The 16736-nt window shown below is 45.5% G+C and overlaps 1 protein-coding gene across 1 annotated transcript in view; it reads left to right on the top strand.

Moving 5' to 3' along the window:
- LOC102436882 (astrotactin-2) overlaps positions 1-16736 on the top strand; it is a 483991-nt gene that overhangs the window by 72935 nt on the left and 394320 nt on the right. The gene's annotated exons all lie outside the window — the stretch shown is intronic.

Genomic DNA, 16736 nt, shown 5'->3' with positions numbered 1-16736 from the left:
GAATAGTTCTTATTCTGCAGGGTTGTTGTGAGAATGAGATGAAAAATGAAGTTTAAAATTCACCGACTGTAGTGCCTTAATATACAGTGGGCACTCCAAACATAGTGCCTAATTTTATTTGTATAATCAGTTATTCAGTCATTTGTGCCTTCACTTAATTAATTTAGTAAATTTCAAATAATGTACCAAATACAGAGTATCCCCAAAATATATATACATTTTGAATAATTATTCATTCCAGTGGGTTAAATCTGAAAAGAAATAAATATCAATTGAGCTATCAAAAAGTGTGTAAACATTTTTTGGGACACCCTGTATTTTAAGAGATACCTTGAATCCAGCAATGAACAACTGTATTGGATTATGGGAGAAGTAAGTAAGTTAGAGTCCCTGTCCTCTAGGGCCTGACCACCTAACGTGAAACTTATAGTAACCTGGACATTCCTGTCTGCTGACCTTTCCTTTAGTCCCTTAAACTTGTGCAATGAACAGAGTTCCAGGCCCTCAATCCTAGTGCCAGCTTTGCCACAGATTTGCCAATAACCTTGGGCATGTCATGTATGTTCCCTCTCTCCAACAAAGAGCTTAGTGGACACATACTTTAAATACAATACAGGTCTGTGGAGGTCATCTAGCCTCATCAGATGGGGAGACTGAGGGCCACCAAGGCTAAGCAGGTTGCCCAGTGTCACTCAGTAAATTAGTAGCAAGATACAAATTGCAACCTTGAATAGTTCCTGAGGTATTTTCCAGCGCAAAATCTGTGTTTCTATGACCTTTTAAGCACTAATAACTTAGAGCATAAGTATGATTGAAACAATTTGTAGGTGGCATTTAAAGCAGATTGAATTTTCTTTTCAAATTGATATGAACTTCAGTCATGTTCACCATCAAAATCAGTTTATTTTCTTGTCTTCAGCAGCCACTTTTCATTTGCAATCGGAATGAAATGATAATACCCTGGGTGCAGTTATGTCATCATGCATGTGTCTTATATCTCACTAAATATTTCTCAGGTTCACATATTGTTTCTTATATTTGCTGGAACCATGTATTACTAAAGTTTAAAGGGACACAAGGATTTTGCGAAGTTGTAGAGTCCAAGAATTCACAGAGATGGAAAACGCCCTGCCTTGAAGGAGATTGTAACATGGTGGGTTTCTAGGTAACGTAGCAGATGTGTAGGATTTAAGTCGAGTAGTGCATAGGTGAGATGTGCAGTTAAATGAGCAGGAGAGAGCCAACTTTCTATCACACCAGAAAAGAGAGATGTGTATATGAGAACATAAGTTTTATAAGAACTTGCCTTTGCTCATATTGTTTATTGCCATATCTCAGGGATTGAAACAGTTCCTGCATCAATGCATGTTTTGGATGGGTGGATGGATGGATGGATGGATGGATGGATGGATGGATGTGTGCATGGATGGATGAGGAGCAAGTTTCAGTTACTGAAATGTTAAGTCCTGGGGAATAGATTGGGTGCCTTGTTCTGAGGTCAGGACCATGGGTAGCTCTTTGGGCACTGACAGTGTCATTTAGGCTAAATGTTTTTGTTTTATAATTTATCTTTATTGCTGAAAGTATTACAAATGCCCCCCTTTTTTCCTACTGACCCCCTCCACTCTGTACCCACCCCTCCCAGGCCTTCACACATACTGTCTGTGTCTATAAGCTCCCCTGTCAATCTCTCCCCAATTCCCCACCCCCGCCTTCCCTCGGAGATATGTTTTTTGTTGAACCTTTATCTGGTGCAGCTAATTCTCTTCTGGAAGTCTCCTTCTCTCTCGAAATGGGTACTAGTCTTTCTTGAACTCAGTTAAAGTAAGCTCTATCTCTTACCTGTTCAGGATTGGTCTGTGTTGATATGCTACTACTCTGAGGGGCCTCAACTGGGGAAATCAGTCCTCCATGAAGTGAGCCCCTCTGATCCTCAGAATCCACAATGCCATGTACCCCACCACTCCTTGGTCTTGAACTTGACTGGGACCTGATTTAAACAATACCTTGTCTAACTGATTGTCAATTAATGTGCCCCATGTCTTATTATTCAGACATGCAAGATAATGGAATCAAACTTTAAAAAACCATTTTCAACAAAAGCCATTCAAAGAACAACAGCCAACCAAGGTTGTTCTGCTTAAAGTCCATGTAAATGAACGTTAATTATAAAAGCCCGTTTATCTCACCAGACTCATCCAGTTTGTGCAGGTTCATTATCTATATATAGCAGATGGAGGTGTTAGACAAGGACCAGATGTAACTTCCAGTGAAGAGAATCCTTGTGGAGAGATATCGAGGGGGTACATGAAAGCCGGAGTAACAATAACAATGTATTATGCACTTACTGCGTACCGAGCATCATGCTGAAACTTTACATAACTACCTCGGTTTCCATAACAACATCCTAGGTGGTTATTATTGCTTCCATTTTCCATCGACAAAGCTGCATCTTAAAGTACATGATTGACATTCCCAAGGTCAGATATTTACTAAGTATCACAGCTGGGATTCGGGCCCAGGCTGAGTGACAAGCTACTGTTTCAGGGAGTCCGTGTGTGAGAGAGTTTGCTTAGCAAAGAGAGAGGCAGTCTGGCATTCTCTTTGGATAGTGTTTGCAGAGAACTCTCAGGGGCACGTATGAATCCTTTGGACAAAGAATTTATAGAAGGAGTTGACGTGAAAAAGTGAAAGGACCCAGTCGGACTCTGGGGACAAGGGGAAGGTGCAGAACGGAGAGGTGGACCTGTGGCAGCGTGTTGGAGTTGCAGGGAAACCATCTTATATCTCTGTTTGGGAGTCTTGCTCTACTTGGTTTCAATGGGTTGTAAAATGTGACGTTGTGGAAGAGGGTTGCGGTCCTTTGGAAAAGGACAATCTGTGTCAAAGACGAGGCCATAACGTGTCAGAGAGCCCACGATGGGAGGCAACAGGACTGACTGCGCAAACCTGGGGAAGGACGAGGTTGGAAAGGGCTGCAAAACCGACCTTGAACATTTTTCCTTATTGGGAACTTGCCAATCCCACTGAAGGTTCACGGCAACTTTTGCTTCTAAACTTGGAAAAATGAAAAGATGTGAGAGGTCTGAAATCTCGTATTGTAAAGTGGCACGTAGGAAGATAACGTGAGGTATCTCTGATGGTGATCCTTGGGGTATTTTCCAAAAAGGAAGGCGGCCCTCAATTTCTGAGACTAGAATTTATCACTAAAAAGTATAGTCTAATGCATTTAAATTAGATTCTATATTTAATTGTATTCAACAAGTATATTACAAAAACATACAAGGGCCTCTAAAAATGGAATTCCGGAAAAGATTCCAGGGAACTTCTCAATGTATTGTAATACCTATGACCGATGAGTCATCAACAGACAAGGACATGGAAACAGAAGATGGGGCACAAGTACAGGTTGGAGTTGGAGAGTAATTGAGATCCACACTCCATGTTGTGAAGTGTTACCACACGTGTAAATGCTGCATCATTTCCAGCAGCCAGTCTGACAGGGAGTCTGTAGGTCTCTCTGGAAGCAGAAGTCTGCTCCCTGCCCACCGCCACTTCTTCACCCCCCCTCCCTGTTTCAGCGTAAATGCCACTTCCTCCAGGAGGTTTTCGCTGGCCTTCTAGAGACTCATTGCCCCTCATTTATGCTCCATTAGTGTACTCAATTTTCCCTTTATGGTAAATAATAATAATAATAATGCACATTACATAGTGCAAACTTGTGCATCAGGCAGTCTTCCAAGCACTTCCCATATCTGACCTCATATAATCCTCTTCATGACCCTATGCAGTAGATACAGTCAGACTGTAACCAAATTGAGAAACATCAGATATAAATGGAGCAATATTTAATGTGCCAGTAAGGAAAGCAGGCTGTCAATAATAACCATAAGACACTAATCGTTACCAGACAAGTCCTCATTTCAGGGATATTAGAAAGTGGGAAGTTACATCATGTAATGCCCTGTTATCGCCATGTGCAGATGAGGGGAATAAATCACGTAAGTTAATGGATTTTCCCAGAGCCATGCATCTAGGAAGTGGTGGAGTTAAGGTTGGAATCCTAGAAGTCTGGCTTCAGAGTTTAACCTCCTCACCACTAGCCTGTACTATCAATACATCATCACAGCTTGTAATCACAATCCTAATTGTGTGATTCTGTTTAATTACTAGCATCTGAAAGACTGTGTGCTGAGGAAAGGCAGGGTGGTGTCTGTGTTACCCACTGCTTTATTCTCAAACCCAGCCCACTGTCTGGCACACCGTTGATGTTCAGTAATGAGTAGTGGAATGAGTGAATGGAAGAAGTACTGGATTTGGAGACAAATTCCATGGGCTTCTTTCCTAGATCTGCAATTTTGACTCCTGCTGTGACCTGTGACATGCCTCTTTGTTCTCTAGGCCTCCGTTTCTCCATTCATAATTTACATGAGAATCTTTCTAAGTGTTCTCCAGCTCCCAAGTTTTAGGTACTGTCAACTTCAACGAAAGCAATGCTCTGCCCATCTCTGGCACCTAATGTCATCAGGATGCCAGGCCCTGACAATGAGCAGAACAGATAAAAATCGCCACCATCCTGGAGCAGTGGTGGCAGGGGGGCAGACAGGTGGGGGCAAGGGGTAGACAGGTCACTGGAATATGTGTGGTAACAAATAAACAGATTGTATCATATGCTAGAAGATGATGTGTTATCTTTATGTGAAGGGGCTGCGAGAAGAGGGGGCTGTGGATATGGAAGAGAGGAGTGATTGTAAGTTGAATTAGGGCCCTTTAAGGGCAGATTGGGCCTCACATGTTTGAGGAAGATCATGGAGGAGGAGGTGGCTCACCTTCCCTGGGTTTTAGGAGGACATACGATGGGATCACAGAGGGACGAAAGGCTAAGCCTGCGGGGCCTCGTAGACACTGCAAGGACCTCGGCTTTCAGTCTGAATGCAGTGGGCGCCTCGGGGGAACTCGAGCTGAGGACGTATGCCAGCTGACCTATATTTTGGGAGGATCTCTCTGGCCACTCTCTTGAGAAAAATATCTAGGGACAGAGGCAAGATGGTAGGAGGGAGGCCAATTAGAAGGCTGATGGGATAATGTAGGCGAGAGTTGATGGTGGCCTGGGCCAGGGACGTAGCCATGGAGGTGGAGAGAGTGCTTGGAACCCAGATAGTGCATTTAATTCATTGCAGTTGTTGAGCAAGCACTGGTTATATGCCAGGCACTGTGCTCTGTATTGGGTAGTGAGCAACAGCAGCTGCCCTCCCTGTCCATTAGAACTTCCTGTCTAATGAGCTGGTTTCATGCTTTGACAATAGCGATGAAAAAGGCTACTGCTGTGTTCCCCTCCATGTGTAGGGGTCCCAGGACCAGTGTTTACTCTGTCTCTACAGAAAGGGCCCAGGGGAGGATGACAAGGTGTTAGTCTGCTCGGGTTCTCACAAAAAAATTTCATCGACTGGTGGCTGAACAACAGAAACGTGTATCTCACAGCTCTGGAGGCTAGAAGTCCAAGATCAGCATGTCTCAGAATTGGTTCCTGGTGAGGGTTCTCCACCTGGATTGCAGATGGTCAACTTCTCAGCTTCTCATTTTGTCCTCACATGGCCTTTCCTGGGTGGGTGCAGAGAGAGAGGGGGAGAGAGAGAGAGAGAGAGAGAGAGAGAGAGAGAGAGAGAGAGAGACCATCCACTTCTTATAAGGACACTAATTCCATCATGAGGGCCCCACCCTCACGACTTCATCTAACCCTAATTACCTCCCAAAGGCCCCATCTCCACATACCATCACATTGGGGACTAAGGGTTCAACATATGAATTTGGGGGAACTACAGACAAGACACTGCCACCCCCTTAATTTGCTCCAAACTGCGCTGCCCACATGGTGGGCTGTTTTGTTTCTAGAGAGGCAGTCAGACCAAAACTGAAATAGTCCAGGCATCAAATTCAGACAGACCTGGGCTGAAATCTTGGCTTTGCCTCTAACTAGTGGTATGGTTTTGAGCAAATGGCTTCATTTCCCCCCAAGCCTCTATTTCCTGCTCCCTTTCATCAAATTATTATAACTTTGCCAGGTTATTATGATGATTATAATCAATACAAAGTACCTGCCACATTATATGTCAAATATTCAACAAATGGGAATTATTGAATCAGGGGCAAAAAGGACCCCCAATGTTGGCAACGCTTAACCCACAGAGGACTTAACTGTGATGGATTTGAAGGCATGAAGACAGATTCTGAGCAGAAAGGATCTCCACAGAACCACTTAAAACACACGTGCGCTTAGCAATAGCCGTTTCTGGTTATTTGATACCACAGGTAGGGACCAGCCCATTGCACCACACTGTCCTTTCTCCTCTCTCTTGACTGAAGGCAGCTTTCACGTCATTGTAGATGATTAAAGGCCTGTGTGTGTGTGTGTGTGTGTGTGTATTTCCATCCCCACCTCCTGGTTACAGTATTAAATGTCCCTTAATTAAAACTTCATTAATTGGCTCTGTAGCGACCACAGGGGCTGGGGAAGGCACACGGAGACTGTCCCGCAGGACAGCGTGTCAGGATTTCACACTCCTCACTATACAGGTCACGTGAGGTCAGGTGCCTCTCCCTGGACGGTGTACACAGCCTGCTGTAATCTCCCTAGGGACCGGAAATGGGCATGCCAGCAAATCCTGACTCCCTTGTGAGGCTTGGCGCGGGCCACGTGGACACACGCGGCTTAATTTTAATGATTCACAACAATTCTCCATCACATACCAGCCAATGTGGCGTAAAGATGTTTTGTAAGTGAAGCTGATGGAAGGAGACCTGACTTGGAGCGGTGAACACACAGTAAATATACAGATGATGTAGTATAGAATTGTACACCTGAAACCTATATAATTTTATTAGCCAATGTCACCCCAATAAATTCAATTTAAAAAAGGAGAGAAACTGATGGGAAGTGGCACTGATTTTCAATTAAATTCATACCAGAAAGTGGGGGCTGGCCAAGGTGTGGGGTGAAAAAGAAGGGATGGCATTAGCAGACAATGAATGTTGTCTTTGCTCCAGGCACCCTTGCATGCTATAGTTTATGTGATCTTCACGTTAACCCTTGAAGTTATAGACACACTCTCCTTTTATAGACTCCCTTTGTGGATGGATGAAATTAAGGTGAGTCTGGGGATTTAACTTGGGCCTCTGACCCAAACTCAATTTCTTTGCACTGATGGTGCTATCAAGGGAAGCAAGGTGTAGAGCAGAACAGAGACAGAAACACACACACTGAGAAAACTGGAGAAGCAGAGACCAAAGAGAGAAACTGAGGCAGCTACAAAACCACAAAGATTGAGAAATAAAGGCAGGCAGAGGTGACGGATGGGGAGACCCATGAAAGAGAAGAGAGATACAGAGGTGCGGGGGAGTAAGAACAAGAATTGCATATAATCAGGCGTGAGACTAGCAAAGTGAAAATTGGCCGGTTCAGCTGAATGTACACATTATGTAAATGGTATAATATTCCAGATGGAAGGAAGTGGGAAGGACAATTCTCCAGTTTCCATGGAAGCTCACTGTGACCCTGGCCATCTGCCGGCAGCTGAGGCTGGGGCCACTCTGAGCAAGGGACTGTCTAAAGCAGAGGGCAGAAGTCATAGGCTACCCACAGGCTCTCCCACCCTGGGGTGTCTGAACCCCTTGCATATGGCATCCGTGGCTTGGGCGGGTCACGTACATGTGGCCCACGGTACTCAGGGCACATCTTGGCTCTAATTTTATTAGTGATTTTTATTTTAAACCCATAAAAGAGCCGATGCTTGAAAAAGCCATCATTGCTTCTCTTTTGTAAAGAACTCTTTTGCAAAGTGAGTAATTACCCTCTGCTTAATTTATTTTGTATTTTTCACTTTGCTGTTTCAGGTTTATTCAAGCAGAGAACAAGTGCATGATTCATCATCATGCGTTCTCAATAGAATAGTGTGTATTTTATCCTCACTGCATCCTTGTGAATGGGAGAGGGCCGGGGGCTGTTCCCCAACTTCTAGGTGAGAGGAATGAGGCTCAGAGGTGAAGGGGCTGGAGAAAGGCCGCATGTTAACCGGCGGGGTCACAGCTGCAGGGACCCCTCGCCCAGCAGGCCCACCTGTGCACCTGTGTCAGGAATTCCAGGTTCTTCAACTGGAATGACATCCTTCCTGGATGTTGGAGACAGCTGCATTGTATCTGCCCCAGGCCGTTGGTGAGATTTCTTCACCCCTTCCTTCTCAGTCAGCCGTAATTTTCAGGGAGTCTCTTAGCCGCATGCTTTTCTCCCCAGTATGAATCTGTAGATAACTCAGGGATGGAGGAGGTTAGGAGGAGAGGGAATGGAGCCAGTGGAGAGGTGTCACCCTGGCTGAGACCCTGAAGCGGGCGCCTGGCTCATGGCCTCTCAGACCCCTGGCCTCCCCCCACGGCTGCCCACGTGATCTGGGTCAATGCCAGTTAGTGCCCAAGTTGCCGAGATTACGGACTCTGATCTCTCTGACCCGATCACCCGCTGATGGCACCAAAACCTTTCGGCCTCTATTTTTTTTCCTTTTTCTTGCTCTCAGAGGTATGGTGATGAATGACAATGAGGGGTCAGCCGCTGAAATGCTGGTGTCCAAGTTTTCTCAAATGCCTTGAGAAGAGCAAGGCTGAAATGTCTCATCCCAGCAGCGTAAGGAAAAAAGGGGCGGCAGAGATGGCCAAGAGAGGTTGCTTAGATGTCATCAAAACCGACCTCCTCACTATGCAGTTAGAGAGGCTGAGTCCCAGGCAGGGAGGGGCCTGCCGTGTTCACACTGCACATTTGGCTGTTAAACCTCTAAAGAAGGCAACCTCATTTATAAATGTCCGAGTTATGTTCCTTTGTTATTTCACTCCAGTCACGTGACTCTGCCTCCCCAGCTCCTAGCCCTCCCCCACATACCTATCACCGCCTCCAGTCCCAAGGGAGACCCTGACTTCAAAAGACAAGACCGGAGTATATTAGCCTGGGCGGCATGGCTCAGTGGTTGAGCATCAACCATGGAATCATGGTTCGATTCCTGGTCAGGGCACATGTCCGGGTTGCCGGCTCTATCCCCAGTGTGGGATGTGCAGGAGGCAGTCGATTAATGAGTCTCTCTCATCACTGTTGTTTCTGTCTCTCTATGCCTCTCCCTTCCTCTCTGAAATCAATAAAAATATATTTTTTAAAAAGACCAGAGTATATTAGAGGAGGAGTCAAGGACTAGGATTTGAACATGGTATGAGAGGGTATTTGGGTATCTCTGAGTACTAGGTACTCGTTTTTATAGATGGGGAGACCGAGGGCAAGTACAGTGATTTGCCCAAGGTTGCACGGGAGTCTGCATTAGAAGATGTATGTCCCGATGGCACTGCCTGCATTTATAGCTGCCCAGAGCATCTCATTCCTTTACTAAATAATCATTTTGCCACTTAATTTCCCCCTCACCTCTCACTCCCTCTCAGCCCGTGGTCTCTCCTCCGTGGACAACAATAATTCAATCCACCACAGGGTAGACTGACCTTCAACACCCCCTGATTTCCTGTTTTTGAGCCCTTTTCCATCTCCCTTAAGGCATTCCTCCTAGAGCCATCACATAGCTTGGGAAGGAAGAATCAGAAAGATGCTGGGCTGGGATCTTGGCTCTTTCCTTCTCAACCTTGGGCAGCTTACTCACCCTCTCCAAACCTCAATTTCACATTATTTAAAGTGGAGCCAATAAACCTTCCTCCCCGTGTTGTCATGGATACCAGAACTTATTTGGCTGAGGTCAGCACAGAGTAGAGGCTCAATTAGCAGAAGGTCTGATGTCAGCCCTGGGTCTGGCCCCTGCTAGTAGAAAATCAATCCAACAACCCTCAGTTCTTAGGTTATGAATCCAGTACAGTCCTGCATAGTGTATTGTCATTTGGATGGGATATTTGGAAGAGCCATTCTTAGCCTTTAAATATGGTGAAAGTTTAGAAGTCAGCAGGATGTGACTGCAGGTGCCCTTCTTCTCCTACCCTTGTTGTCAGTGATCATTGAACTAAAGGCAGCTCTCCTTGCTCTTGCCCTTGTGGTCATGCTCGTTGTTGTGATGTTTGGGATTATGTGAAAGAACGTGAGTGTTGAAGACCTGACTATGACCATCGGCGAGTGACTAATCGAGGCTGAACTTTGGCTTTCTTATTTTACAGTGTGGACACTAGTACCTTCCTCCTCATACTAGTCCTGGGGTGACCTGTGAGGTGATATACAATAACTTATTTCGAGTGTCTTCCACTAGTCCTAGCACAGAGCAGGCCCCAGTCATGTTAGGCCGAGCCCATGCCTCCCCTACCACATGCCTGGCCCTGAGTTGGACTCCAGTGGCACAAACACAAAGAGGCTCAAGGCAGCCACTCAGAGTCGAACAGAAAAGGGTGCCACACACGCTGTTTCTCCGAGAGCCCAGGGAGATGCCTTTCCAAGCCACAGCCACAAGAAGAGTCAATAAGAAAGTGAACAGCGGCCGGTGTCCCTGGCCTGTGGTGATACGTGATGACTGTTGAAAATGGAATCATAAGAGGATGACAGGGTGGGAGGAGTGAAGCCAGACAGCCGGGTGATTCGGGAAGAAGGCTTTGCACTTATCTAGCCCTCTCGTGGGCAGGTGACGGGCTCCTCTGAGCGCTGGGGGACAGAGCGGGCAGCATCCTCTGGCTGATGCTCCACCCTCCTGTGCCCGGGTCGGTGGGAGAAGCCATAGAAAAAAGCAACAGGTGTTGCTGGTTCTGGAAGCACAGGGGTCAGCCCTGTAGATGATTTCATTAAAGCTGCCCTGATTTGCAGATAAAGAAACTGAAGTCCCTTTGGCTTTGCAAAGGGCTTATACACCGACATTGAGACCATGCTTCCTCTAGAAAGCATTTTCTCTTTCCACTAAAACAAGAGGCTAAATTGGCCCCTTTTATCCAGGAACAACTGTAACAAAAACTCAAAACAGGTATGATGTTTTCAACAAGAAGAAACATGCCCAAGATTGCTCTGAGGACTTTTCAGATATATCTCTGATCATTCCAGCAGATCATTGATATCACTCATCACAGATTAGGAAAAAGACTCGGAGAGGCGAAGCGACTTGGTCAAGTTCATACAAATGCTAAGTGCTCAGAGGCAGAGCCCTGATGTACATCCAAAACAAGATGACTCGATGACTCCAGGGCCCACAGTCTGAACCCTCTCTCCAGCCCACCAGCCCTACACAGTTCCCATGAGGCGCTGTCTGTTTCTGAGTGACTTAGGAGAGCCTCAAACAAGATAAACTCAAGATTGTTCATAACTGAGGGATTCTGTTGTTTTTACCCAACTGTTTATGCAGTGAGAATGCATGTAACAAAAAGTGAGAATTCAATAAGTGGAAAAAAATAAATATGTTAAAAGCAGTGCAACTCATCTACAGCTAATAATACAGAGTTCTAGTAATTAGCACAATGAAAGTCTATTTCATTGAATTCCCATAAGGGAACCACTTTAATGAAGAGAGTAAACTCTTTTTTTTTAAGGTCTGCATTATCAATTCCATATAAATGTATGTTTTTAATCTATTAAGATTATTTCAAATTCATCATATTAAAAAAAATAGCCCTTGCAGATTTTTCTCAGTGGTTAGAGCATTAGCTTATGGACTGAGGGGTCTCGGGTTCAATTCCAGTCAAGGCCATGTACCTCAGTTGCAGACTCGATCCCTGGGCCCAGGTTGGGCCACATGCGGGAGGCAACCAATCAATGTGTCTCTCTCACATCAATGTTCTCTCTCTCTGTCTCTCCCCCTTCCTTCAACTCTCTCTAAAAATCAATGGAAAATATCCTTGGGTAAAGATTAACCAAAAATATAAAATTAAAATAAAAATCCCTGTTTATAAATGCAATACATTGTCATTGTAGGACACTTGGACATGTCAGAGGAGGATCAAGGGGAAAATAGTATCCCTAGAAAATGTCGCCAGGCATAATGTTGAGTGACTGAGGCACCAGTGTCGGGAAAGGATGCTGAGGTCATGGCCAAGCACCCTGGGTTCTAATCCTGTGATTTGGCCAAATACCGCCCCTCTCTGAGCTGTGTTTCCCCTTCTGCAAAACTATCGGAACTAGAGGATCTTTCAGAGCTCTTCCTGCTCTGATGTGAAATGCAATTCTATTTTAGACATCTCACCAGCACTCGTGTTTACACTTTCCATCTCCTTGGCAAGTACATGTCATAGATATATGAATGTTACTTTCAATCTTTAGCAGAACCGTCATTATTCTAAATGAAGTCACCTTGAATGTATGAACATTAGAACATATTTATATATTCACTAACTCACCCCTCTGTTCATGTGTTTATTTATCAAATGCACTGTCGGGCACTATACTAATTGGTAGGATGTGGAGATGATTAAGAAAAGGTTTCTGCCTGGCTGGTGTGGCTGAGTGGTTGAGCATCGACCTATGAACCAGGAGGTCACAATTCAATTCCTGGTCAGAGCACATGTCTGGGTTGTGGGCTCAATCCCCAGTAGGAGGCGTACAGGAGGCAGCCGATCAGTGAGTCTCTCTCATCATTGATGTTTCTACCTCTCCCTTTCTCTCTGAAATCAATAAAAATATTTTTAAAAAAGAAAAGGTTTCTGCAAACAAGAAACTCCCAGGTTAGTGGGGAGAACAGGCAAATTTTTTGAAAAGTTTCCGCATCCCATTGGCATAGGATTACTATTGTGAAACGCACCCCTCACTTGTGTAGGTGCCAGGCAGTGCAGCAGGCATTGGACACAGCGGTGAGCGAGATGGGTGCAGCCCCCTCCTTGCCTGAGCCTCTGTAGTGCGCACAGTGATGGAGCACGGGCACCTGGTACGCCTGCGCTGCTCTTTGGCTGCCTGGCTGCCCTGCGTGTACAGGGGCAGGACCGAGGAAAGGCCTCACGGGGGAGGGCTCCATCCTCAGCTCTGGCTGTCAGAGGCTTGCATCTTGCAAGAAGGAAATGCTCAGTTGCAAATAGTGGAGGGTAGGCTGAGCCAGCGAAATGGGAAACAGAAGTCAATAAAGCCAATAGCCCCGGCATTGATGGACATCTTGCCGCAGACACCTGGCCCAGCTGCTAAGAGAGATCACGGCGAAGGCTGAAACACATAGTGTCCAGAAAGCAGGGCTTGGGGATCTGGAAAGGCAACACAGACCACGGACTCTCATTGGTGCTCGAAATTGAGGAACATCTACTACAGTTTTCCATCTTGCAGACGGGGAAACGAAGGCCCCACAAGGCCCCACAAAGTCCCTAGAGCTGCTATGTTGGGACATATCAGAATTCAGGGAAAGGAAAAGGGGAGGAGACTGAACCATGAGCTTCACCTTTGACCACTTCAGTGTAATCTCACATCAGCTCTGTGAGAGTGACGGCACTGCCATCCCATTCTATAGATGACAAAACCGAGTCCCGAGAAGATAAGGTCAGTTTCCTAAGACCATGGGTCTAGGGCAGGGGTGGGCAAACTTTTTGACTCGAGGGCCACAATGGGTTCTTAAACTGGACCGGAGGGCCGGAACAAAAGCATGGATGGAGTGTTTGTGTGAACTAATATAAATTCAAAGTAAACATCATTACATAAAAGGGTACGGTCTTTTTTTTTTTTTTAGTTTTATTCATTTCAAACGGGCCGGATCCGGCCCGCGGGCCGTAGTTTGCCCAGGGCTGGTCTAGGGAGAAAGAAAGTGAGGACTGGAACCCAGGTCTGTCTGGAGGCAGCGTTCATTCACTTTTCCCTCTGCCTCATTTTCCCTTCTCCAGGCAGCCTTCTGCCTCCCCCTCGCTCCCCCAGGTGGATGCCTCTCATTGGCAAAATACATATTTGTTGTATAATGAGCATCAGTAATTAATGATCCGTACAGAGGCAGGGGAAACTTGCCTCGTAAGCACACGAGAAAGAAAGAGCAAAATAGAGCAGCCTTTTCCCGTATAGATTTTTCATTCTCACTAATATTCCCAAAAGGAGGGAAAGGAGGAGAAACGACCTGTGCTGTTTCCTGCGGAGTCACTGATCAGAGAGACAGGTACTTCTACCATTGCCCTTCCCAGCAGCCCTCCTGGCCCGCCCCAGCCTGACTCCCTGTCCCTGCGCCAGAGCTCACACTTTCACCTCTCCCATTATGAATCATGAGGACTGTGGCTGGTGGCAGATCATAAATCAGTCCTGGGAGTCTCGAGGACAAATCCCAGGACTTTTAATCTTTAATATTAGACGTGCTTCAAGTGGTGAATATTTCATGAAGGGACTGTTGCATTTTAACACCTTGTTAGTGACCTACCCCTCCCATGTTGGTGAATTACTCTCATCCACATCTCAAGGATTTCAGCCCTCTCTTCCACTAGTTTGACCTGCAGTAACCATCATGGGCCCATTAGGTAGCACATGCCATAGCATCCACATTCAGTGGAATGCGCCGGGCCTGATCCTGAGAGGAGAGTTAGAGACGACCCCTGCCTGCACGCAGCCCCTTCTGATCGGCCCAGTGTCCAGGGAAGGGGAAAGGTAGACCATGCTCTCTCTCCTCGCTTTTCCCTCTGCTTCTTTACAGTCTTATTCTGAATATTTTGAATACTGTCTCTGACCCGGTCTTCACCCTGTATGCTGTCTTCCTACCTCGTTCAGCTAACATTTATTAAGCCCAGGCTGATTGCCAGCTATTTGCTGATGCTGGGGGTACAAAGATGAAGCAGCATTGTGATATATAAAACCAGTTAGAGTGTTTTTCAACACTCGAAGTGCTTTGTATAAGGTCAAATGCATAACACGTATAGTGAATCAGTGAAAACAGTAAGGTTATTTGATGAATACAAACGTTTTGAAATCAGGAGTCATGGGTGACAGTTATACAACCTGTGTCGCCCTAGCATCATAGTCGCTGCCGCATTTTGTTTGGGTTGCACAAGGGTAGGGAATCCTGATTCGTAAGACATGTCGTTGTAAATAGCATGAGCTTGTTAGCACCTCGACTCCAGTCTCAGTGCCCTCCTCAATGAAACAGAGATGACAGGAGATTATTTTAATGAGGCCTGCATAAAACATAACGTGGAGGCGCTCTCTAGTGCCCTACATTCTAGCATGTAACTGCTGAGTGTTTAGAGATTTTTTAAATCTTTATTGTTGAAACTATAACAGATGTCCCCTTTTTTCCCAATTAATCCCTCCCTCTACACCCGCTCCCTCCTCAGGCCTTCACCACACTATTGTGTGTGTCCATGGGTTATGCATATATGCATATTAAGTTAATTGGTTAATCTCTCTCCACTCCCACCTTCCCTCTGAGAAACATAATTTTTTAAAAATGAATTAAAATCTGAAAGATGCAAAGTCCCTAGATCGCCCTCATTGAACTATATACTTTTCCGAGAAACATGGTTTGAAAACTCTCACGTCAGACCAAATAGAATGCCTGCAGGATGAAAGAACTGCGGGTTCCTCTGGGGGTGTGCATGGGTGTGGTCACCAGAGGACCAGAAAGAAGGCAACCTGACATTAATAGTCTGGAAACTACCAGAGCCATAGCATGGTTATTCGTTCAGCTCGCAGTGCTGAGCACCTACTCTGTGCCAGGCAGTGAGCTAACCCAGCCCACTTCCTACCAGCATTTCCTGAGGTGTGTTCCACAGAATACTAAGCCTGTGACTTGTTCACCAGCAAGCTTCCCAAGGTGAAGAAAGTTTAGGGAAAACTGTATGTGCATCACCCTCATGCAGAAGCACATGCTACTAGCTCTGAGGAATGGTACCGTGTTTCCCAAACACGTTTTTTTTATAGAATCTATTTTTGGTAAAGCATCTGTGAACATTTTACATATAGACCTTAGGAAAAACTAGCAACCAATTGGATCAGAACCTTAAGGCGTGTACAGTGGAGCAGTACAGAGAGCAGCAAGGGGGTAGGACAGAGTTTCTGAAAACTCTTCCAGGATTCTGAACTCTGAGGATATGCTAGGACATGAGACATCCACTGACCATGCCAAATGAGCTTGGCCAAAGGGGAATACACTTAAGGCAGTGTGGGATGCTGGCAAGAATTCATAAGACATGGCCAGAAAAAAAAAAGATGCATGAATACATGGGTGGATGGATGGAGGGATGGATAGATGCAAGGATGGATGGATGGATGGATGAGTGGATGGATAGGTGAGTAGATGGGAGGGAACAAAAGGTGAAAGGAAGGGAGGAGAGGAGAGTAAAAACAATTAAAATAAGCAAACAACAACTAAAATAAAATCTGGAGATTGTAAATGAAAAAAATTCTTTTCCAAAAGGGAAAATCAAAAATATTTGAAGGAGTGACATTTGATCTGTGGCTTACAAATGAACATGGATTATTCACTCAGTTAGAGAGAATTCGATTTTCTGATTACACTTTTAGTACAAATGTAATTTATCTTAGCTTAGCTATCTGAGGACAAGCCGTCCGTTTGTGGCCACCAGGCCACTTTCTGTTTCCCTCATTAAGCCATGAGCTCTTTCAGCATCAGGGTTGTACCTTGATCTCTGTATCCCCTGTGCCAGAGAGCGTGGCAGGGCATTGTGGTCAGGATTCGTTGAATGAATGAATGAACAAATGAATAAAATCTTTATTCCCCACTGTGGCAGGTAGACCAGAAACCCCTCTTTCCGTGGGCAGAATGAAGCAGCTCGCTGTATTTTCTAAGAAAACACCGACAGCAGGGGAGAAGACTGTTTTGTGTGAACAGCAT

This window comes from Myotis lucifugus, unplaced genomic scaffold (genome assembly GCF_000147115.1).
Source record: "Myotis lucifugus unplaced genomic scaffold, Myoluc2.0 scaffold_87, whole genome shotgun sequence".
NCBI classification, from domain to species: domain Eukaryota; kingdom Metazoa; phylum Chordata; class Mammalia; order Chiroptera; family Vespertilionidae; genus Myotis; species Myotis lucifugus.
This window is presented reverse-complemented; position numbering and strand designations above follow the sequence as displayed.